The sequence below is a fragment of the Engraulis encrasicolus genome, chromosome 12 (assembly GCF_034702125.1).
Source record: "Engraulis encrasicolus isolate BLACKSEA-1 chromosome 12, IST_EnEncr_1.0, whole genome shotgun sequence".
In the NCBI taxonomy this organism is placed as follows: Eukaryota; Metazoa; Chordata; class Actinopteri; order Clupeiformes; family Engraulidae; genus Engraulis; species Engraulis encrasicolus.
In genome coordinates this window covers 2083519-2109641 of record NC_085868.1, presented here as the reverse complement: position 1 = coordinate 2109641, position 26123 = coordinate 2083519, and the positions used below count along the sequence as shown (strand labels likewise).

Sequence of the window (26123 nt, the reverse complement as noted above, 5' to 3'; positions counted from 1 at the left end):
TGGCTGAAAGAACAGGAGAAAAGTAAGGCTCAATTACTCAAGGGGATGTGTAAAAATCTGCCTATTTCCAGAAATGGTTACATATCACTTTAACAATATGCAACACATTTGACCATTTTAAATACTCACTGCTGACCATTGCTCAAATAGAACCAATCTGATCACTATTAATGTTTTAAATAATTTGTATACATTATTGTATACATGTTAACATACAGTATGTGATAATTCAATGACATTATACGAAAACACATCAAAGCATAATGAATCAATGGAGAGAGAAATGATTTTCTGGTCAACCTTCCTTTATTACCAGGGATTCACGTTCTTCAATTTGCATCAATTCAAAGCAATATTTGAAATTAAAAAAAGTGTCCAGGCATGAAAAGAAAATCTGCAAAGATATTTTACAAAACAAATGACACTTGCTCAAAAATAAACATACAGTAAAAGTCACGAGACATTGCTTCTCTAAATGGTCTATGCAGCACTTTTTATATTGTATTGAGGAAAGGCAGATACAGTGTTGGCATAAGTCTTTGTAAGATAGGATAGCTAAACACATACAGTGTGCAATTATGTGTAGGAATCACCATGTGAAAGAGTTCAAGATGAGGTACACAGCATACTGAAGCTGCCGAGGCTTCCACACTTCATCTTCTAAACATGTTGTTCCTATTTCTCTGAATGAAAAGAAAGACAGGCAACGTAGCATTCAGTTACACATTAAAAGCTATAATCTGAAGACATTGCAGGACACAGGTAGCTATAAAACTCAAAAGAGTTGTGAATCCAATATTCATGCAATGTGTAAAATACAAACATGTAAATGACGTTTCCAGTTCAACCCAATCTGACAAAATATGTAGTAAAAACAAAGGAGATACGCACTCTGTGCTTCTAAATTAACACTCCGGTGCAACCAGAGCAGGACTAAATAATAAGTACAAAGGAAAAAGAATCTGGTGCCACACGGATTTCTATTTTCTGTTATTTATTTTTTCAGTGCAGTAAGACTAACGTTTCGACATGCGTCTTCGTCCTCTGAAGACACATGGCGAGACGTTAGTCTTACTGCACTGAAAATATAAATAACAGAAAATAGACATCCGTGTGGCACCAGATTCTTTTTCCTTTGTACAAAATATATAGTAACTTGTAGACCTACTGTCTTTTGGCTTTTTAAGGAAACATGAATGGTACACATATTCAAAAGAGAAACAGAGGCTTACCATTTAGGTTTTCGTTCAGTCACCTACAACCATAGAAAAAAGTAAGAAAAACAAATTACTCATGTTGAAATACATTAGATGAATCTTTCATAAAAGATGCTTGTTGACATGCAAGTGTCCGTCACTGCTCAGACCTTTGTTATTTATGTTAATTTTGAAGTTTTTGATCCAGCACATGAACTTGAGATGTCCAAGCACACCCTCTTTTTTGGACCATGTTCGGGCAGGAGGCAGATGGAGGAGTATAGCTGTTATTCATCCCCCCCATTACTTACCCATGACTGCCAGAAACATGGAGATTATTGGTGTCCCTGAACTGTGTTTTCAATTCAAGTTAATGAACTAAAAATTAACCTTTCATGAACATATGTGGGAGATTATCACTGAACGAAATAAACCTTTTTCCCCGACCCTATACTTGTATGTTAAAAGAATATGACTAATTCATAGTCATGTAAATAAATAGTATACACATATGTGGAAAAAATCTGAGACCACTTGAAAATGTTCAGTTTTTCTGATTTTACTATGTATATGTAAAGGAGGCCAACTATCAAAGTGTGAGGTGGAATGTGACGGAGGTCATCTTGCACCTGTTCACCCCCCTCGGGGATCGAACCTGCACCCTCGTCAACTACAACGGTTCGGCAGTGGGAGACACAGTACGATACCGCTGGGCCAAGAGACTAGTCTCTCGGCCCAACGGCACGAGACTGTATGAGGCTATCAGAGGGAGATTTACCAATGTTCCACGCCAACTCTGTGCTAGTTAGCCTCCGTTACACTCTCCCCCTTAAACCTCACTCCCATCCGGGTCACGGCACCACTGTGACGGAGGTCATCTTGCACCTGTTCACCCCCCTCGGGGATCGAACCTGCATCCTAGTCAACTACAACGGTTCGGCAATGGGAGACACAGTACGATACCGCTGGGCCAAGAGACTAGTCTCTCGGCCCAACGGCACGAGACTGTATGAGGCTATCGGAGGGAGGTTTACCAACGTTCCACGCCAACTCTGTGCTAGTTAGCCTCCGTTACAGGAACGTTAGTAAAAACCTCTCTCCCAAAGCCTCAATACAGTGCGGTAACTGTGGGGTAGCTGACCGGTCCTTTAGCTCAGCAGTCTTGTATTGTGCCTCCCATTGCCAAACCAGATGCGTTGATGAGGTGGCCGGTTCGCGGCCTGAGGAAAGTGAACCGTGCAGGAACACCTCGGTCATAGATAGGTGTGTGTTTGAGTAAAACAAACATTGCTATTTCATTCTATGAACTGGCAAATACATTTTCTCCAAATTTCTAAAGAAAATATTGTCATTTTTTCCACGGCTGTATATTGAAGTATCCAGATACTCACTCTGTCTACAAAGCCTCCGGGACAAGTGCTGCAGAGCAAAACAGATTTTGGTCACCTTAGAAATAAGGAAATATGAGAGAGAGAGAGAGAGAGAGAGAGAGAGAGAGAGAGAGAGAGAGAGAGAGAGTTAGCGAGTGTTGCTCAAGGTATTGCTGAATGTTACTTTCTGCTCTATAAAGGAAACGGACATTAATTACATGGGCCTGAAGGCTAAGCAAATGCTTTATCAATATCATGCAGTATCCCAACTGTGCTGGTGCTTTAATATTTTCTTAATAGCAAGAAGTTAGAGATGGAGGTGTTCTGTTAAGTTCCAATCTACATTCCTAATAAATACATGCATGTGATCATTATTTTGGCTTTATGGGGCAGGGCTCTACGCTTAGCTTTTTAATTAGTAGCACCTGTGCCCCTAAGTGAAACATTTTTGGGGCACAGATACAAATTTAGGAGCACAGTGAGTTTTTGTGACGCAGCTTCATTATTAACACACAGATACAGAGATTATACTCTTTCCACACACAAATACACATTCTAGAGGGGTAGGCCTACAATTAAAATCACTTCGGGCCACTTTTTCAAATTCCCCCCAGTAAAAGGACTAAACAAAATATTACACATTTACCTATCACATTAATTTCTATACACAGCTGGTGTTTCAATTCAGGCCTACACAACAGGATCTGGCAGGGTGCTGGGATGAAATTGGTCAGGGGGCAGCTTTTTTACAAGAGAGACCAGAGAGGCAATTACACTTCTGTCCTGAAAATACAATGACTCGCATATGGGTATGCTATGTAGCCTATGAGGCTATGATCAGCCTACCCATGGGTTACACTTTTTTTCAAATTGCATTTACCACAGTAACAGCAACTCAGTAATCTCAACATTACCCTTTGAAAATATAATATCGTTCTATACTTGCATTTTAGAAATGAAACAAAAAGAGTGGATGACCAAATACATTTCCTCTAAATAACAATTTGACAATATTGAAGGCTTGCACATCAAAAACGTGCCCTAGGCTACACCCCGAGACTGTCCAACAAAATACTGACTTCACATGACGTGACGTGATGATGATGCCAGTTGAGCAAGTGAGCGCACAGAGAGAGCCTGCTATGTGTCCTCCCTTGCCAACGTCTCAGGAGGAGTAACATAAACAGTACAGGCCACATACTTACAACAAGATAAGTGTATGTACAAACCGAAGCTATTTCTTCTCACAAAGTTAACAGGTTGAGCATTTGTTAGCATTTGTGCTAAGCGGAGAATTAGCAATTCTAGCGCTGAAGTTTCTCTCCAGCTCTTCTCCGTCATTGGAAGCGTTTGTCTGTCTGCTTCTGTCTCTGTGCGCGGTGCGCACGCTGTCTTTTGCGCCTTCTCTCGTTCACATGTTCCTGCGTTTCTCTATGGGGTGTATTTATTTTAGGAGCAAAATACGATTGAAAGGGTTGAAATATCTACTCGCACACGTGCGCCCTTTCTATTATTTCGTTCGCACAATCATTTATTTTAGGGGCATATGCGAGCAAAATGCTCGCACTGTAGAGCCCTGTTATCGGGTATGGCTACATTAATGGCAGGCAACACATATTGAGAAGCAGCAATACTAACCTTGCTGAAAGAATGAGTCTCCGTTTTCTTTCAGTCACTTCCAGTCTAGGACAAAAAAGGCAACACATTAGAAATAATTTCCAAGCAGCACCTCGTCATAGATAGGTGTGTGTTTGAGTAAAACAAACATTGCTATTTCATTCTATAAACTGGCAAATACATTTTCTCCAAATTTCTAAAGAAATATTGTCTTTTTCCATGGCTGTATATTGAAGTATCCAGATACTCACTCTGTCTACAAAACCTCCAGGACAAGTGCTGCAGAGTGAAACAGATTTTGGTCACCTTAGAAATAAGTACATGAGAGAGAGAGAGAGAGAGAGAGAGAGAGAGAGAGAGAGAGAGAGAGAGAGAGAGTTAGCAAGTGTTGCTCAAGGTATTACTGAATGTTACTTCCTGTTCTATAAAGGAAACAGGCATTAATTACATGGGTCTGAAGGCTAAGCAAATGCTTTATCAATATCATACAGTATCCCAACTGTGCTGGTGCTTTAATCTCTTCTTTATACATGGGTTCTAAAATGTGTTTATAACCTGACTGCGCAAAGCTAACTGTGCACAACTCAACCTCTGATTGTTGGAAAGCGCTGTCGGTCAAAAACTTAGCTCACGTGGTTGGCTGCCAGTGTCTTGCCCCTCTTCATAACATCATATTGATAAACACTCAGAACCCATGTATAGCAAGAAGCTAGAGATTGAGGTGTTAAGTTCCAATCTACAATCATAATAAATGCATGCATGTGATCATTGTTTTGGCTTTATGGGGTATGGCTACAATAATGGCAGGCTACACATATTGAGAAGCAGCAATACTAACCTTGCTGAAAGAATGCATCTGTGTTGTCTTTCAGTCACTTCCAGTCTAGGACAAAAAAGGCAACACATAAGAAATAATTTCTTTCCAAGCAATGCCTTGGTTTGGCAGCATATCTATATCAAATCACACAGAAACAAATATCTTTAGCCAGTTGAAAGTGTCAGTGTTGATGTGGAGAGGTGACCATTGCATATCTGCATTAGAACTAGTTATCTGCAGTTAATTTGTTCGGGCTTCTGACAATGTGGACAATTATTCCCCTATGAAACATAATGCAGTAAGTCTCGTGCTGGAACTGTTAGTGAGTGACTGACGTGGCTTTAAAAGAGGCCTAATTCAAAACAATTGCATTTATGGCATCCTCTGAAGCGTCTGGTGAATAATGCTACAATATACAATGTTTGCACATACCTTAGCACAGACGGACATAACGTGATCAGCTTACAAAGGATCCGGACGCCAGTGCGGTCTCTGGTTAACCTGGTGATTAATAATACAGTTAGTGCATACTCAAAACTGTTCGGGTGAAGCATAAAGCATAGTAAAGCATGCACAAGCAATAACGAGACACACATATTCATGGGCGTTTTTACACAGGGGCCAGGGTGGGCCTGGGCCCCTGTAGAAGTGGAACGTGCCCCCCCTAGGGCCCCTGTGCCGAGCAGCCGCCTATAAAAAAATAATTTCTAATGGCTGGCGCGAAGAGCAGAACGAGTTTGCAACGTACGTGCATTGACTGATTCCAAGCGCAACACACACAGGAAGTGATTAGGAGGGTCAGTTGTCCCGGACACAGGAACAGAGGGGGTACAAAATTGGGTCCTAGTTACATTTCATGTGTTTGCTAGGGGGGCTTCCACATTGCGTTGTCCCCAGGCGCGACTGAGCTGGTGCTACTGCTCCTGCTGGAAGCACTCAGGCGTTGCCTGCTCTTCCTTCTGCAACAAGCCGATGGACCTGCAGACCTGAGGTAGAACTAGTTTTTAAACCTTTGTGAGACCACCACACGCAGGACTTGTTGGACTACAACGCGGCTGAGGTAATAATAGGTCTAATTATGAACTTGCTCAAGTCTGAAGCGGCTACCTCTTATGTTTGTCCCCTAAAGCACACCGTAGCCTGGGGTACGTCATCCAGTTTACTGCCAAGGTTCCCTCATACAAAAAAAGCTGCTTACTGCTGCCAGATTTTTGCTAATAGTTGTTTTTTCAGTCGTAGTGGGGTTTGATATAACATTGATTTGTTTTATCTCCTTATAGCTGAGATAATATAATTAGCGACATATTTTGGATGTGGGTAGTGAGTGACATTACTAATGTCTGAAGAAACGGAAGAAAATGTTTTACCATACACGAGATGAATTAGCAATGCAGATCCCCATTGCTAGCAGTACTGAGTGTGTAAACCGTTTGGATTAAAGTGGAATACTTGCGAGAACGAGAAGTCCTGCGATCAAGACAGTGTTTAAGGTAGGCCGTTTGGTTATTTATTAGCCGGCTGTGGCATGTCAACTTGGGGTGTTTTTCCTGTGGAGAAGTAGTTTCGCTGAAGCAGGTTCAGCTCTTTTTCTTGGTTTGTTACGCTATGATAGTGTGAAATGTTGCTGTAATCAGTAGACTATTTAAATGCAAACATGTCAAAACAACAATACAATGGAGTGCACATTTAGAGTCGCGTGATGCTTGAGTAACCTGTGTGAATGCATTCACCACTTCAGAGTTATTTTGACAGCTCTTATCTTTAGTAGTAGGCCTACTGTAGAAGGATCGTGGATGGATTTTGGTGAAGGATACCACTGAGCTACTCTGGCAGCGTGCATGCGTGTGTTTTGACAGCCAGCAATCGGCTTTCGTTCAGGCTATGTGTGTGTGTGAGGGTGTATGTGCGCGCGCGTGTGTGTGACTAGCCTGTGTGGACAACAGCCACTGACGCGTCCATCAAAAAACAAATATCTGTAGCCTGTCTTATATGTGATGGAAGAGTCACCGGATGCTTGGAAATCGTTCTGTTAATCCACGATTTGTGGATTTAATGTTAATCTTAATGTTTCGCATTTGAAACGCAACGTGCAACTGAATGCTTAGAATGGGAACGACTGATAACGTTATGTGTAACGAAGTAGGCTACCCAAATATCTACCACACACATTTTGGAGACACAAACGTTTTTTCCGTCTGTGCCTTTGCTTCTGTTTTGCACTATGATCGAGGTGAAATAACAGTGAAAGTGTGTGTTTAGGTGTGTAGGTGTGTTTATGGTGTCTAGCCTAGGTGTGTAGAAGTAGCCTACATTTGGGGTTCAGGGTGTGCATGCGTGAGTGTCTCGCCGCTGAAATCATTCCAATAGTAGTAAGAATTACTTCCATCATTATTGACAGGGTCTGACAACGGCCAAATACACGACAGTGGCCTAATACACGAGCCCCTCCATTACCACCCCCTCGCATTAATGAATCGCCCCCTTCATATTTCTTTGCTGCCGCCGGGTCTGGTTTAGTTCCAGGTGCTGCGTGTGATCTAACACGTTATTTGTACGTGTGTGTGCGCGCGCCTGCGCGCGCGTGTGCGTGTGAGAGAGAGCGCACGGTGGTCAGGTAAGTAAAGTAAGGTCGAAGAATATAAGGTACATGGGCCCCCCTCAAAACATGTGGGCCCCTCTCAGGCCCCTGTGGTCATTTTCTTCTGAAAACGCCACTGCACATATTCAGAGGGATAGCCTCAGTAGGCTATGCTGGGATGGTCCAGACCGACGTCACATAGTTCTATCCCATCCCAAACTCGACCCCAGACGCACAGGCGGCCGGGTGACAGAGCAGCGCAGCAACAAGAAAACACCCGTAAAGCTCCAGTGAGCAGAGCATACATCAGGATGCCCTTGATAAAATAATTGCCTACGCTCTAGCCACAAACGATTAGCCAGTGCCACTCACCGGCTAGAGGTAGCCCACTAGACGTCGCCGGACTAGAGGAGCAGACAAGCCGCGAGGGGAAATCATTTTACAAAGTGCCTTGACAAGCAGGGGCGGTTCTATCATTGGGCAAGGTCGGGCAATTGCCCGGGGCCCCGTCCAGTCAGGGGCCCCATCGTCAATCGACAATTATGCATCGATTTGTCATGCGGTGGCAATTTAAGCTTTCGGGGCCCTTGGCCGCAGCTCGATGGGGACCACCTAGATAATCTTGCTTTTGGGCCCATGTTTCCGTTGTTACACCACTGCCTGCATTTATACACCATCGATTATTTATTAATAATTTAAAGGGGGCCTCAAAATATTTCTTTGCCCAGGGCCTCAGATTTCCTAAAACCGCCCCTGTTGACAAGTTGTAGAATTTACTGCGGAGGCACTCTCCCCGTGAGCTCACTAAGTTTGGCGTTTCCTACCAGCACTAAACCAAGCTATCTGCAACTAACTGACAGCCAGCTGCACGTAATCGCTAAACAATGTCAAGTTGCAGCAGAATGTTATTACGAACGTCAAAATGAAAGGCTTCGGTTTAGTTATAGTATTAATGTCCCATCACCCGACACCCCTAGTTGTCTCTCATTCAGACACGGGCTGCAAACAAATCTAACAAGTACAGCACAACGACAGGGGATGTTAAGAATAAAATACTTCACTTTCTGCTTCAATTGCTACAGTTAGAGCATGCTAGCTAGACTCATATCTAACTAGAGCTAGCTTGCTGATACTGTATTCTAGCTAGTTTTTTGTAAGCTTGAAAGCTGCTGCTAGCCTCGCCCACAGCTCGGCCACCGTTTCCACCGTGTTTTATAAATGAAAAAGAGAAGTCAGATGTTTACTGCAATTAGGCTACATGTAACTAGGATAGGAAGGTAATCGAATAATATCTGACGCTACCTCTTAGGTCAACGTAGCGTGTTTGAACGTGCTAATCACTTACCGTGGTGGTTAAAATCTTGTGATAACCTGAGAAACACTGTCTAAATGGTGGCACCTTGTCCATTTTTACCGTTATATAGGGTTGCCAACCGTCCCTTGAAATACGGAATCGTCCTGTATTTAGAGATAAAAGTACGGGTTCCGTATTGAACTGAAACGGGACACGGGACGTTAGAATGCAGGAAATTACATCTAAGAAATGCAAAATTTTCTGGGGGACGACCCCCAGACCCCCGGCACGATGAAGTGTCCCGTATTTTTTTCATTGACAGTTGGCAACCCTACCCATATATCAAGTTTACTACTTAAACAGCACACATATTAGTTTAATTCATTACAAACCTTTCCTTGTTGTTGAATGTTTCCTCAGTTCAGTTGACTTCCAGGAAAAAGTCCGTTGGCTGGCTCTGATTTCAAATGTTATGATAAACCCAGTGATTGGGTATAATAACTCATCAATGGTTAGCATAACCCAGTATATGGTCAAACGACCACACACCAATAATTGGGTAAACATATAACCCAGCACGTTTCTATCAAATTACCCAGTGTGGGTATAAAAAACCCAATAAGTAGTAAAATTGTCATAAACCAGTATTTGGGTAAAAAAATAACCCAGTATTTTTTTGTGTGTGTGTTAGCCACAGCAACCCCTAAGGCCTACAGGGGGGACCACATTTATCTAGTGAGAGCCAGGCTAGGCATTGATAAATAATAAACATGAAGAGAGGGAGATGGCACTGCACATGTGGAAGGTTTTAAAGCAGGTAGGTAAATTGCTTTTCATCCGACCTGCAATAATTTCCAGATTAATTCATCATTCTCTCAATCTCCTTTGTTAAATTCTGTGTGCTATTAGGTGAGAATGGGGTTGGTTGTCACAAATTATGGTTGTCACACTTGAAAATATCTCAGCCTCTGAAGGGTGCTGATCAAAACCGTTGACACAGAAATATTTGTAACAATTAGTGTCACAGGTAGGTAGGAGGTAAAAACATAACATTGAGGTGAGACAATATAATGTGTTTTTCACATGAAAATGAACATTTTGATAAGTGTTGTGTTTTCCTTTGTCTCATTGCACTAAGGGCTGAAATCAAAATCAGTATTGCCACTTGAAAGTATAAAGAGTAAGCTACCAGGCATTTTGTTACATTTTTTCATCGCTGGTGCAATCCATGTGGGAGCTAGTCTCCAAAAGAGTTAAACTGTCAGTTGGGGATGGTTGTCACTGTTTTCGGGAATGGTTGTCACAATACTTTTCATTAACTATGGCGTTTTATCTATTTTAGTTTTAAAGCGTCTCAAAAAGAACCAAATGAATTCAGTTAGCAAGTTTAGACTCGCAGATTAATTTAATGTTATTGAATTAATCAGCCATAGCCTGTAGTCTTTTACATACTGTACATGTTGTGTGTGAAGTACACACAATACAATACTAATACATTTACATGTTTTAAGTTCTAAAGAGTATACATTGCAAAAAGAGCTTATTTGATGGTTATGTATGCATAAACTATGTGTAGGTTCACATTTCATTGAAAACCAAACAACTGACAACCAAACCCATAGGGTGTCTGCCAACCCTGCAATGGAGTTGGTTTACACATTTGTGCAAAGTGCCTTTGACTACCCATATCTTCTTAAGATAATGGATTCTATTGGATCTATGATTATACTAATGTACTTGACACACAAACTCCTCAAGAACCTAAGCCTCTTTGATTGATAAGACCAGCAGGTCTTTCACATATTTCACAGCCTCTCACCGACCAGCTAGACCAGTGGTTCCCAGCCTTTTACTTCAGGGACCCATGTTTTTTTACTATTGTAAGCTTTGGTGACCCAACCAAGCAAGCTCCCACACTAGAGGGAGTCACAGTATACCCTCTGTTTCCTGCGACAACTCATTTTAGTTATTTTATTCCTCAATTTGTCTTTGGTCAAATATAGAATAATGTTTAATGTAGCACTTACATTTTGATGCTTCTATGCATATATTAGTTAAATGCTTTGCCAATTATTCAACATGGGCTATATATATATTTAAAAGGAAACCCCTTAAATTCAAGAGGGCTCCGCGACCCCCTGTGGATCTTTGGAGACCCATAAGCTGGGTCCCGACCCATAGGTTGGGAACCACTGTGCTAGACTTCTTCACTTGGGATGGCCTGACCTCTGCTGGTTAGGAATATTTTAGGGCGAATAGTTCCTAAATGGTCCATGTGCTGTGTTACTTACGTTGAACCAGACGATGGCAGTGTTTTCTTACCTAAGGAAATGAGGGCTTCCTTAACACTAGAACTACCAGGATTTTTCTGCCTACCTAGAAGTACCAGAGAGGGGTCATTTGACCCGGTGGCTTTTACCTAATACACTAATCACTCATTTTGTTATGGTAATGAGGCTGTTAGGGGCCGTGTGTGGGGTGAAGGGTGAGGGGGTCACACCTTACAGTGCTAACAGCCAAGACAAACAGGGACAGAAAGCTTCTTCCCAAGGGCTGTCAGCCTCCAAAATCACCACAGGTAAATAGCAACTTGCATGAAGATATCAGCAGCAAAAACAGATGGCACAGTTTGGCGGAGAGTGTGTTATCGTTTTTCTCCATTGGTTTGGCTCATTTCTAGAAACTGAGATGTCATTCTCAAAACATGGACAAATCCCAAAACTAATTTGCAGTTCCTCACAACAGAATGGCATTTATCATTGCTTTCATCAAATTTCAAATGATTTTGTACATGTCTCAATCATTTAGTACATCCTTGCAAATGGCTATGTACAAGTATCCTACAGTTAACACAATCAGCTTACATTTAGTAGAATTTTCAAATGAATGTACCTTGCTGATCTATCCCAATTGGTTGATTCTCAGTGTAATGGTTGTCCTGAAAACATGTCAGCACATTTTCTTCATATAAGTCATCAATGAATGTGTGAATGTCCCATGTGATCATGACAAATCATATGACTGCAACCAGATAATGGTTGAATTACAGTTTTTCTCGATTGGTTTGGCTCATTTCTTGAAACTGAGATGACATTCCTATAACCATTGGGTCATTTGGCCAAACATTCTTACACTTCTGCAAAACAGTTCAGATAACTAGCAAAATGTCATATACCTCCCAAAACACCTCATTCTTACATCAGCACTAAACCGTCTCACATATAAATAGTCAGTACCATCAAAATGGCATATATCCTTCTCAATTGCTTTGGCTCATTTGCATTCATTTAGTCCTTCTGTCAAAATAAACTGGATGGTTCAGCATAACTACATGGATCCTCATCACTCGCTCATATCACCCCAAAAACAGTTTACCCATGTGTCAAAACTAAATTTCTTCCCCACATATATCATCAGTACCCCCAAAATACATTGTCCCTTTGCCATTGTGTAAGCACTGCCAGTCAAAATGGTTTAGGTGTTTCATCTACGTTTCAGCTACCAGATTTCGGACTATGTATAAAAAATGAAAAAGTGAGTGAAACCATTGAAGTTTGACAACACGGATAATTTACCAAGGACATTTATCAGTAACTTTCTTTACTGTAAATTCATATACAGAAAGTAATGCCCATATATCACAGGTTTCTCATGGGTTTGGCTCATTTCTCAAAACAGAGATAACATTCTCAAAATAACATGGACAAATGCCAAAGCAACTAGCAATTGTTCAGAACAGAATGTCATTTGAAAAAGTTTCATGAAATTAGCCAAAATAACAGAGGAAACTGTAGTATACACGGTTGTAAAATTATTTTCTACTAACTAGTAAAGTTACAATACCATCTGACCTGTTGAACACTGTCATGAATTTACTATGTAATGAAATTCTTAAAATATGATGTCCTTGACTGTTTTGGGAATTGCGTAGACCACTTTGCATATGATGACTTACACAATGAAATAATGCTGACGTGTTTTGGAGAGGGCAACCATTAGACTGAGAATTGTCTAATTCGTTTATTGTAGTGGGCGAGACCGTTACAGGAAGTAGTTCGACTACGCCACCCCCGGGGGTGGAGCCCCCGGAGGAAATGAATTAGGGGTAGTTACAGATACCCCGGACCAACACACAATGTACCCGCACAATAGATTACCAGGCAAACACAGGTTCGTGCACAATGGAGGCAGAGACAGTGGTGACCATTAGTAATTCAAATCTTTATTATTCTTTGCGTTATAAAAATATATTTTTCTCACTCTTTGTAATAAATATAAAAAGGTACTCACAATTCACAAAGTGCAGTGGGGTGGGTGTGCTGTCGCAATCACCCGCAGATAGATAAACACTTGCCCCAAAGTATGTTCACGTTAACAGTAAAGTGCAGGGGTGGGTGTGCTGCCACCACACCCGCGGATCTGTAAACACCTGCCCCAAAGTATGTTCCTTAATTCACCATAAACAACACACCTGGTAGGCCTAAGGCCTTAGAACCTACACTCAGGTTGTCAGACTTTGTCCTTAGGGGCTGGCACGGCTAACACAATAGGGCGAATGGCACACCTCAGGATTAACAAAAGAAAAAGTAAAGAAATAGTTCACAACAAACAGAAATAATCCACGGCAAACAGAAAACAACAATAAATCACGGCAAACCATGCAAAATAAATCAAAATCCAGTAAACACATGCAGTAAAATAAGAAATTAGATAATTGAATGAAATAATGAAAAAAAAGGAAATTAGGCACAGCAAACGAAAGAAAACGAAAATCAAAACATGAGGTAAACCAACCCCAGAGGCTCAGCTCAGTGCAGTCCCCTAGGTATCCCCACACTCACTTGTCACTACCTACATACGCACACGCACACACACTGTGGAATGGCTCACACACCAGCTCACACCGAGCCGAGCGCCCACACACACACACACACACACACACTGAACTAAAGCGCGCCAACGCACACACACACACGAATGTCCAATTTCCCGAGGCCGGAGCAGCAGCCGAGATACGGGTTCCCGGCGTCCAGAGGCACCACACAACCGGGGCTAAAAGTCGCAGCTCGTGCACCTAAACGCGTGGTGTGTCTGACCACGGCCACACAGATACAACCTGCGAGGGAGGAGGAGAGCGTTAGCCAAGCTAGCAGGACACCCACTATCATACGATTCTGCTGCCGAGAGGTTACCTTACCCGGAGATGAGGGTGCACCGATGCGCAATTCTCACAGTCGGAGTGCCAATACAGAGGTACACGGCCGAGGCGCCGGTAGCGACCACACGCTGAAACCATAATAATGGCCGTCGTTAGCAACCATGGTAAGAAAACAAACAGTCAGAGCTGGGTAAAGGCACAAGCTAACCCACTATAATACATACCGGCGTGCAGGAGACGGGAAAAGCGCAAGGTAACCGTTGGTATTGTCCACCGAAGTCCTTGCCAGTGGAAAAGCAAGAGATCACTCTAGCCAAGTAAGAAACGCCAAGTTGGAATCACAACCTATAGAACAGCAGACGCGAAGTTAGCCACTAGCCGCTGGCTAGCACATAAACAGCGACAAGAGATGGTCCACATACTCACAGCGACAAGAAATGGTCCACATCTCCTAGATCTGAACTGGACACCGCACTCCTCTCGACGATGAGGGGAGAAGCAACTACAGCATTCGCCGGTGGCGATGAAACGCGCAAAGGGGGGACTTTGCAGGCTTACCGAATACTAGCCACTGGCAGTATTTATGAAGAGACTTCCCATAAGCCTCTACGAGCGGTGTGGTGACGTGTGCCGCAGCGTCAGACGTTCCCTTAAAGGAGCAGCGCTCCACTACATAAGCAAGGTCAATTTATTTGGAAAATGTGCTAAATGTATGCTGAATGTGTCAACTGAAGGGTATTTGTACATATCCATCTGCAGAGATGTACTAAACATTTGAGACATGTACAAAGCATTTGATATATGATGAAAGCAATGAAAAATGCCATTCTGTGTTGAGAAATTGCAAGTTGGTTTGGGGATTTGTCCGTGCTGTTTTGAGAATGTCATCTCAGTTTCGAGAAATTAGCCAAACCAATCGAGAAAAACTGTAACGTGTGACCATAACGACTCATGTGAATGTAACCTGGCAATTGTTAGATGGATAAATACCAGTGCATGTGGACTACTGCTTCACTTCCCTCAATAATTTTGTGGTGAAAGAATAGCACTCAACAGGCATTGGAAATGATCCACACACACACACACACACACTCACTCTGTGTCTCAAGTGACAGCTGTGAGCTGCTAACAGCCACATTTCCACAACAAAAGGAGTGTCCGCAGGGGGTCCAAAGGGTCAAATGACCCTCTTGTGGGGCTTTTAGGTAAAAAGGTCAATTGACCCCTCCGTGGTAGTTCTAGTGTTAACTTACACACGCTGATCTTCCTTGAGCCTGCCAGTTTTATTTAACTCGAGTCATTCTACATTAATTCAACCCTTGTAGCTCTACGGTGTTCAGATCTTTTTTTGACCCGTTTTAAGTTTGTTTGTTTGTTTTTCGAGAAAAATAGAATTGGTTATTATTCTGTCACACTGCAATTCATGGCCTTTTTCAATTTCCTTTTCTCTGAGGAACATGAATCCTGTATCATGTTGCACGGCTTATACATCAATATTTTCTAAACTCTTTTATACAATACTGATCACATGTTGAGTAACAAGGCCGAGGGTGAATTATGTGGAAAATGGAGTGCAGATATTGTTCGGTCCTCCAGTTGTGCATCACCCTTGCGCAAGAAGAGCACTTAGTGGCTCAATCCGAGAGCTTGGATTGAGTTTAGGCCTACTTATTTTCTTCACTGTCTCCTTATCATTCTCTCTCTCTGTATCCGTCTCACCCTCAAAACAAATATACACAGAAATTCACAAGCAGAATGAAGGGAACATGAGGGTGAATATGAGCAATGATTTTTTTCATTTTTAGATGATTTTTCTGTATGCCCTGGTCAAAAAGACCTGAACATATTCTATGTAACAAAAACAAGAGCAACTTACAAGGGTTAAGTTAGATAAGGAGATTTGTGAAAACTCTAAAGATGTTTATTGTCTATAACCCCAACAATTAAGCCCCATCTAGCCTATAACTTTTGTGAAAAGGTCAAAGTTTGAAAGGGATTCTGCAACGTCATTCAAAAGACCAACATTGTTGATAGAATTTAGAGTAGGCTGCTGGCAGTAGGTAGGCCCTAGTAGGGTAGAATAAAGATAATTTATTAATCTGAAAGAGGATATGTGTTGAATAACCACTGCAACTCTTCTCTGTTGTCTCAGGGTCGATGATGGTACACACAAAGGACATCTGCGTGCGTGGCCCGAGCACGAGAGGGTACTCCAGCGTCAAGAGGTAGGACAGATCACTCACAGAATACAGGGATTTAATCAAGGATGGCTGACATCCCATTATTAGCCTAATCTCCCCACAAAAGCCAAGCATATCGCCTTAGCCTAGGCCTACTAGCAAGGTTTCCTGAAGAACTTCGATACAATCAACCTTATTCCATCTTACCTATTTTTCCATACTTGTTGATTAATATCCCCATCATTTTTTTCACTTTTATTTTAGTTTAGTTTAGTATCTTTTATTATTTTATTATTTTCTTTGTTTTACAAGTGTTTTGAGACTATGTTATGGTGATATTTCTATTATTATTATTATTACGGAAATCAAAAGGTTCACGCTGAATTTATTGGAGGAGGAAGAAGAGCTTCCCTCCGAACTTCAGAGAAAGAGAGAGAGAGAGAGAGAGAGAGAGAGAGAGGGAGAGAGAGAGAGAGGAAGAGAGGGAGGGATCGGGGGGGAGGGGTTTGCACCATGAAGGGCAAGGGCGGCTCTCCTCTCACCCTTTGTCTTTGATCTTTATCATCTGCTCCAGACCGGGGAGCCACTTCAAGTACAAGACTCTCAAGAACACCCTTTTTTTTTTTTTTTTTTTTTTTTAATCGCTCTGAACCAGAGCATGACCTGACCAACACCAATGACCCCTCCCCTCCCCTCTGCCCATATGTACAGTTGCACTGGTATTGAAACTCCATAGCAATGTATAGACCTATGCCTACAATAGTCCATGTAATCCATGTGGAGGCTAGAACAACACTGCATATTTAATATAGGCTACCTACTATATATACAACACATTTGGTGTTTTCTGTGCTTATGAATACAGGAGATGATGCAACAGATGTGGAATACATCACAAGGTGTGTGTGTGTGTGTGTGTGTGTGTGTGTGTGTGTGTGTGTGTGTGTGTGTGTGTGTGTGTGTGTGTGTGTGTGTGTGTGTGTGTGTGTGCCTGCGTGCGTGCGTGCCTGCGTGAGTGAGTGAGTGTGTGCATACGTATGTGTGAATGGAAAAAGTTCATACAAGGTTAATGTTATCACCCCATGCACCCACTCTGACCCTGCCCAGACTGCAAACCCCCCTCACACCTGTGCCCCTCACACCGCACATGAAAGAAAGTAAGGGGGGCGATGTGGCTTGGAAGGCGGGTGTGGTGCCGTATCATTGTGCTAGCGAAACGGGTTTGATTCCGGCCCAAGGTCTCTCGATCCTTCCCCATTTCTCTCTCCCCACTCGTTTCTCTCTCACTGGCCTATCTGAATAATAATTTTAAAAAAAACTAAGGACAATGTTAAATGATAAAAGTAAACTATAATAAAGTGTAACAAAGCATAAAGGAAGTCTTTCAAAATGTCAAGTTAATTTAAAAGTTAAAATCATTAGTGTCATGCGTCCCATCTAATTTTCCCATTAAATAGCCTGCATGGACGCGTTCAACTGTAAGTGTATTAATGCAAATAAAGAGAGGAGGAATACATTATCAGCTGAGCAGTGGACGGTTATTCATTTAGCAGTGATTAGTCATAATGTTAGGGTTAGGTTCTGAAGACTCCTCCTGAGAGAAATGTAAATGTGCCTCACATGTGCCTTTAGATGTGCAAATATATATACCGTATCAGTATATACCCTCTCTCCTTAGATCCCAATGTCCTATCCACACAAGCTTTAACTTCACACAGTGAGTAGTAATTAGTGGATTTTTATAAACTAATAATGAACCATTGGCTTTTGATTTATAATTCAACACTAACGTATGGTTCAACCTTATATTATTATTTTATTCCTTTGTTAATGTTTCTTTTATCTTCCTTTTCATGCTACCATGTGAAAGGTATGATGTGTGATCAAGGGTGAATTCCTGCACGGGCCTACCAGGCCCAGACCCAGGGGCCCAAGAGTTAAGGGAGCCCTGAACCCCAAGCCTCCCTGCCACAAATTATCATTATTGGTCTGTATTTATGTTCTGAAATTGTGCTAAAATGGCATCCAGGTGTTTTTTCTACTCCATCATATTGCTGCACCAAGATTACAATTTCAATTTCAGGCCTGAGGAAAAGATGTGCAGACAACACACGCACGCACACACGAATGCAAGCACACACACACACACACGCGCGTGCACGCACACGCACACGCACACGCACACGCACAGACAGACAGACAGACAGACAGACAGACAGACAGACACACACACACACACACACACACACACACACACACACACACACACACACACACACACACACACACACACATACACACACACACACCACTATTAGTCTAGTCTTGGCTCACATCATAATTATAGCTGTCTTGTCTGGACAGACTTTCAATATGGATTGATTTTCATCAAGCTTTCCGGACAGACAAAACAATTTGTTCCATCTGCAATAAGCAGTAGCCATAATCAGCAGCTGACTTTGAGAGAAGCCAGCGCCAGGGTGGGGACAGCATCTTTGGGGACGTCTTGTGGAAATTTGGACCGGTTCCAAACTTATTTGCCGAACCCTGTTGTAGAAACAGACCACTGGCTTTATCTTTATACTGTTGTTTTTATACTACTTAAATCTCCGCACTAATGTTGCCAAATTCAACTCTGAGGAAGTTTGGAACATTACATGGTTGGAACGGATGATTGTGACTGACCTGCGTGTATGTAATGAGTCATTGTTCACCCCTCTTCCTTGTCCCTCCAACATTTGCTGATTGGTCATGTTGCCTGGCAATGTAAGTAGGGAAATGTAAAGTGAGCGGGCACGTATGATATGGCAAGGCCAAGCTTAGGGACAGACAGTAGTGGTGTCCATTTGACTGGAGTTTTTTGGGGGGCGGTGGGGGGCATATACCTGCTGATAAGGCCAATACTAGTTAGAAAAAGTGCATTCGAACCTTTGCGCAAAATATTATATTATTTTAAGTCAACTGAAGATGGTCTTATCTGCTCTGCTATGGGTATGTGCTGTGTCACTATGTGCTCTGCCACTCTGTTGAGTGCTGTGTCACAATGACAATGACAGTTTTCCAGGTGGACTTTCACTCATACAAAAGCACCCCTCAGAGAAACACACCAACAAATTTGAGACTGCAGTGAGAATGAGACCTACAGTTTGTATAACAGACTGCAGTAATGATGACAGCACATTCTAGACACAAACATCACAGAGTTTGAGACAGCAGTGAGAGTGAGAGAATGCACAATGAATCAGCAACATTTGGAGACAACGAGTGAGACAGCATCTTTAGTATGGCAGAGCTGGAAAAAAGTAGTGAAAATTGTACTATTAATGTAATTATGTATGGGCTTAGGTAAAATTCTATTTGAGTAAAAGTAAAAAGTACTAGTAAAGGTGACATAGTCACCGTTCCAGTCATCATCTAATGGTCTGGAAGGATATCACAACCACAACACTCTGCAAGTGCTCGTGTTTTCTCTAACAGAACTGATGCATCCTCGCTTTAAACATGGTCCATCGATCAACTGGGAGACTCGACTGTAATTGTTTCCAAATGTAGAACGATTTGAAGAGAAGAGAGCAAAATTTTGGACTTTTTCAGGATGCTAGGGTCCAGGCTAATCATCCAAAACATTGATCCAAGATAGGTAGTTATGTTCACACAATTTCCTTTCTTTTTCCACATTAAAAATGTTCTTTGGGGCCTGGTGGCTCACTGAGCTAAGGTGCCTATACCATTTCGCCGGCGACACGGATTCGATTCCGACCTGAGGTCTTTTGCCCAGCTGCAACATGATCTTCAAAAATTCCGTGCTCCTGGACACGGATGTTAAGGACACAAAATCCGTGTCCAGGAGCACAGATTTTGCCAAAATTCCGTGCTCCTGGACACGGAATTGTTTTCCGTGCTCCTGGACACGGAATTGTTTGAAGTGCTTTCTATAGCCTATTTCCACAGACTTGTGTTCTCTCAGGATTTTTCTATTTTCAAACATTTCTTACTGACAGGTTAGGGTTAGGGATTGTTTTGGTCTGGGCACAGCTAGTTTTCTTTCATTCATTATATGAGTTTGATAGCCTAGCAACCAACTGGAAAAGGTATTTCTCAAAAATATGTCTTTAATGACAGGTTAAGGTTAGGGAATGTTTTGGTCAGGGCACAACTTAAATTGCTATAGCATTATTTTGTTTAGGATTAGCATTTGGTATGTATTTTCTAATGATAGAGTTAACACAGTGCTGTGGTAATAGCCTATAGAAAGCACTTCCGTGTGCCCATCACGGAAAATAATTCCGTGTCCAGGAGCACGGAAAACAATTCCGTGTCCAGGAGCACGGAATTTTGGCAAAATCCGTGCTCCTGGACACGGATTTCGTGTCCTTAACATCCGTGTCCAGGAGCACGGAATTTTTGGAGATCAGGCTGCCTTTGCCCAACGATTTTTCTCCCCACTCCTTCCATAAAGGTGACAAAACCCCAAAAATACATATGTATAAAAATGCATATACAATATACACAATTTTAGAGTCAGTTGTATATAACACTAGCCTATTTAAGAGCATACAGTATGTCTTCACCGTGGTAATTCAACTCTCATAGATGGGCCCATATGTGTTCAAAATGGTGTTGAACTCAGGGGCTGAGCTAGCCTATATGGGGGGGTGGGGGGTGCATTGCAAGCAGGGCATTTGCCCCTGGGCACACGGCCCTCCTGTATTATTGGTGGGGGCCCTTTTATGACTTGTACAGGGTGTATAGGGGGCTGTATCTGTGTTTTGCCCTGGGGCCATGTGTGGAATTGTTCTGCCAGTGCATGCACTGCATATTTCACATTATAGTTAGCATCACCCTTAAAAGAGATTGGTTAAAAAAGTGACTAATCTCGTTGGTTGAGGCAATATTGGTCAAATTAACTGTGACATTGGTAACTATTAAACAAACAAATTGGTTATCTAACAACTAATATCATTGGTTAAGAACAAATTGGTTGATTTAACAAAGATATTGGTTAACTTTAATAACAGATTGGTTGAAAAATGACTAATATCATTGGTTAAGCAAATGTTAACTAAGAGATTGGTAACTGACGCAGGTCTGACGCTCAACGTCAAGTACGTAACTCTGCTTCTCAATTTTCTGACAAAGCCGCCATCTTGGTGCTGCAGGAAAGCCGTTTGAGATATTGGTGGAATTCAAACACTTTGTGAGGTAAGTTCGTTTATTTTCAATGTTTCGTTAATAATTTCAAGACAATGCCAAATATACAGTGAATAACGAAACTGTTTCTTGTTCAGGATGGTAATTTGCAATGAATTTGTCTTCAGACCATACCTCCGCTAACAGGCCACTATTATAACTACCGGTATGCTAACTTAGCCCTAGGTTGTTTTCACAACTTTGTTGGAAAGTTTGTGTTTTGTTAGAAACAAACTCTACGAAATGTATAATATAGATTTGCTCCGAAAGTGCTATAACACTTGTCCAGTGGTGCCAAAACACCCATGTCAGAGTCAAGACCTAGCTAAATGTCCGCTAGCAACATAGCTATCAGTGGTTTCTGGAGGAGGGCCGAATGGAGTGCTTCCCCGCCGGCCAGAGATTGTTTGCGCCGGCCTCTTCACCTGAAAGAGCTAGCGCTGCATGATGAGGTGGTTCGCTAGCAACAATTAGCTATAGTCTAACGGTTAAATCATGTTGCCTTTGTTGAGGGATGTTTGAAATAGCCCGATGTATTCATAACTGAATATTGGTTTCTTGTTAGAAACGAACACATTTTGGATATAATTTTGTTCTGAAGTTACAACATGCCAAGTTAGTGTTGTAAGACTGTTGGCGCCAAAGTTAAGAGCTAGCTAAATGTCCGCTAGCAACATTAAAGCTAGCCAAACTGAATAATGAATCTCTTGTCCGCTAGCAACATTAGCTAGCTAAAGTCTTTTTTTTTGTTAGAAACGAACTCCCTTTGAGTATAATTATGCTCTGAAGATATCCAGTTAATGTACTTGAGCCAAAGTAAAACACAAATACCAGAGAGAAGAGCTAGCTAGAAGTTCGTTAGCAACATCAGCTTATCTTTTAGCTGACTCAGAAGCTTGAAGTAGCCACAACTTATGCCTGATTTTTATTGTTAGAAACGAACTCATTTTGACTATATACTTGCTCTGAAGTATGTTTTAACACATGTGCCTTTCCCTGTTCGTTGTGTAAAGGAAGTGAGTAAGTAAACTGATTCTGAACTTGTTATTGTGCACACAGTGTGCTGTTGTGTCCCATTCTGTTACTGCCAACTCTGTGGGCTGTTCTCTCTGTGGAGAAACCACTGTCAGCCATCAGATCGTGTTCTTTTCAATAAATAGGCATTACCTATTTGACAGATTTCTCCTGAAATAATGAGCCCAGAAACACCCAGATGTGTAGGGTGCTTTTTTTTTGGCTTAATCAAAGATGCTTAATTTGTATGGTTACTGCAATAAATATTTAGATTTCTTTGCCCATCCTTTTTGGATCTACTAGTAGGCCTAGTGATTTTAGAGGTCTTAACAAGCGGGCTATGCATCAGATTTCATTTCAAGTGATGAGTAAAATATCCAGAAGGATATATAATCTGTTCTTTTTGCCCTCTAGCTTAGCACACTGAATTCTTTGAGCCATCTGGTGTCAATCAGTGTGGGAAAATGATCAATGAAAACAATTTAAGAAATGCATCTTATAGATGTTTCATATTGTAGGCCTATTCAGCCTATTGTGTCATGGTGGTGTTATCATTTTTCAAACTTTATTTTTGTGTAATAATTAGGCATATTGATACATAATCATGTTCATGTTTTGTGCTGTCTTGCTTTGCAGATGACAGAATATTGCTGAAGGATCCTACATGGAAGCTGGCTGATTACACGGAGTGATTCCTCTGGTGTGGTGTACCTCAGAGAAATAAACACTGTTGCAAGAGGTGAGTTTAAGTTTATAAAGTCACACAAAAGTTCTAACTTGCTCTGTATTTCATGCTGTCAATATGAGATGCAAATTAATGTTGTGTGTTGTGTGTTAATGTTGTGTGCAGGTGAGAAGATATCCTTATTGCTGGATGGTTGCTCTCTGGTCGTACTTGAGCCCCCTGGACCATGTCTGCAAATGCTTCTGAACATTGACAGAATTTCTAAAGGTTAGCAACCATTCACAAATGTACACCACATGTATGTGTGTTTCAAATGTCTTAACAGTTTAAACGACACACTGTTAATCAGAGATGCATCCTGTTCATCTTTTGTGTTATTTTGAGAGGATAGGTCGCCAGCGACCCTATTCACTTGCTGAAAATGCTTAAACACATAAAACAACATTGCTATGACATTACATAGAGCCATAACGCTGCACTACAGGGTTAAGGATGGCAGCTGTCTGTTACAGTACATTGATCCCCTTTCCCCCAGTTTCTAAATGTACCGGTATGCAAATTTTAATAAATCTGCACCAAATGTGTGTTTCAAATGTCTACTATCTAACAGTCTGAATAACACACTCGTACACAGTGGTGGACAAAGTAAAAGTACTTTTGTGGTGTAATTACAACAGTAGCACATGATATTACATAGCTGTTACACCGTTTGCTCCAGTATACCTACCTATTGAGATAGACTGTGTTATTACTGAAAAACAATAAAAACCTAACAAGAACCCACCACAAACTCAATCCAACCTGTGCAGAATCAGCTCATCGTAAGACAAGTACATTGGTCTACTTTTTACTCAGATAAGTTACCTGTGTTGGAAAGAAACTGTTTAAAAAAAAAAAAAAAACTTTTACTTTTACTTTGTCCACCACTGCTCATACATGACATTACCAATTGTTGTGTGCTCAGAGCGGCAGTTTACAAACGCACCCTTGGTGCCTTCTGCTGTTAGGCCTATGACACTGAGCCCACCGTTTCATTGATTGGAGTATTTGGGTTACGTTTTCTCAATTTGTTGTATTTTTCAGGATCGCTGAGGACTCCCCCTCCATGCGTGACATCTTTGAGAAATTTCCACGCTTTCTGGAGATGCCAAGTTTGGTACGTCTGCCAGACATTTTTTTAACCTTTATTTAGAAAGAACAAGTCACAATATAGTTGTGTGCATTGTTGATTTTGGCTATACTTGGTGTTAATTAAGCTTCCAGATACTGCATGATTTATACCGTTCACTCAGTAGAGTAAAGCTTTCTATATAACCTGTTAAAACAGGGCGTTATAAATTTTGTGGTTACCAGAATGGCAATTACTGAGTCGCAGTGCATTACTAAAGGCCCTATGTTATGTCATAGTAGAGTAGTACTGGCAATTAACCTTTCAATGACTATTACAGCATGTTTCAGATGGTATGGCGTGCATTATGGGGCTAAGCACCATTGATGTATCTCTCTCTCTCTCTCTCTCTTTCTCTCTCTCTCTCAAATCTTAAAAATTCTTTCAGACTGGAACCAACTTTGCATCCCTCGGCACTGACACTGAGAAGGTTTCAAGGACCCCACTACTAGGAGGCGAGAGTTTGACACGGCATTGTCATCACTGCCATGGATGACAACGTAACCATTCCTGTTGCTGATTGCCTGACTTGCGCAGTGACAAGCTTTTCATGTTCTACTGGGTGTGTAACTTGGCATATCCACCACAGTTTAACTCTGTTTTTGCCTCTTTTGAATATGTGTACGATATAACCATCTCAACCAACACGTGGGCCAAGGTACTGGAACATTTCTCACTTCAAGTTGCTCTGTAGTCACTGGACATTTTTTTAAACATCTACGCAGTCACCACCATTCCTCACCATGTGCATTTTAATTACTTCTGATTCCACTGACATGCAGACTACATCCTATGCAATTTCAGGTAATTTACCTGGTACTGGAGAAACAGCATTGTATGCCATTCTAAGTGATACTTGCCTCGTTGTTTTGCAAAAATCTACTGTTCTTTGAATATAACTTAAAGTAAGATCATGTTGACTCTGAGGTTTTCTCCGGTTGTCAAGCACAACCTTAACGTTTTGTAAGTAAGTAATAGTCACAGGATATGCATGCATTTGTAATTTGAGCACAATCTTAATGTTTTGTAAGTAAGTAATAGTCACAGGATATGCATGCATTTGTAATTTGAATTTTCGTTGAAAACGGCTCACCAAGCATAAAATGTTACCTCTGCTTTTGATTTTCCTTTTTTTTTAAAATGTCCCTTAATACCAGCCTGTCTTTTTGTTGTGTCCACACAACTTTACCATCATCAGTGTTGGGAAGGAACAGATTGCTGTAAGTTACTGTATCCCCATCATTTCAGATCAGTGCTTTAAAGCCTTTTGAAATTAAATTGTTAATAAACTTTGTGAAAACAAACTCAAATCTTGGTTATTGGTTATGATTGATATAGCTTTGAAACTGTTAATTTGAAGTGAAGTAATTGCAGTGTCCATCTAACCAAGCAAATCGGTTAAAATTTTAACCAATATCTGTGTCGGACACATATTAATCGAACAAATTGGTCAAAACAACCATTGGGGGATTGGTACATTTTTGACTTATAAAGATTGGTTAAACATAACCAATCTATTGGTCAAAACAACCGATATGGAATTGGTTAGTTTTTTAACCGATCTAGATTGGTTGAAATTTTAACTCAAGTCTAATCGGTTATTTCGACTAATATTTCTCTCGGACACATATTAATCGAACAGATCGGTTAAAAACTACTAATTTTTTGTTTATTTTAACCAATCTTTTTTAAGAGTGATGGGAGGTAATGATGGAAAGCTCGCACATCCACAGGAACGTCTGACCTGGGAGCAGGACCACAAGTGACTAGATGAAAGTGAGAAAAAGTCCGCTGCACGACCAGGATTTCTTTTGCTCCCAAAAATTTATTTTACGTGACGTTTCGGGTTTTACCCC

The 26123-nt window shown here is 41.4% G+C and overlaps 3 long non-coding RNA genes across 4 annotated transcripts; 1 reads left to right on the top strand and 2 right to left on the bottom strand.

Annotated features, from left to right (window-relative positions):
* Window positions 1-307: 307 nt before the first annotated feature.
* Window positions 308-2619, bottom strand: LOC134459966 (uncharacterized). The gene is made up of 3 exons (XR_010036922.1): window positions 2588-2619; window positions 1233-1255; window positions 308-683 (listed from the first exon to the last, which is right to left on the bottom strand). It is a non-coding gene; the product is annotated as an uncharacterized LOC134459966 (long non-coding RNA).
* Window positions 2620-4202: 1583 nt separating this feature from the next.
* LOC134459963 (uncharacterized) lies at window positions 4203-9540 on the bottom strand. Of its 2 annotated transcripts, XR_010036921.1 has the most exons (5): window positions 9265-9540; window positions 5433-5501; window positions 5022-5066; window positions 4435-4489; window positions 4203-4249 (listed from the first exon to the last, which is right to left on the bottom strand). It is a non-coding gene; the product is annotated as an uncharacterized LOC134459963 (long non-coding RNA). The 2 variants fall into 2 exon arrangements; XR_010036920.1 differs by lacking the exon at window positions 9265-9540 and having other exon boundaries at window positions 5433-5553.
* Window positions 9541-21074: 11534 nt separating this feature from the next.
* On the top strand, window positions 21075-25792 carry LOC134459962 (uncharacterized). Its single transcript, XR_010036919.1, has 5 exons — window positions 21075-21412; window positions 23051-23153; window positions 23265-23366; window positions 24183-24255; window positions 24656-25792. It is a non-coding gene; the product is annotated as an uncharacterized LOC134459962 (long non-coding RNA).
* The last annotated feature ends 331 nt before the right edge of the window (window positions 25793-26123 follow it).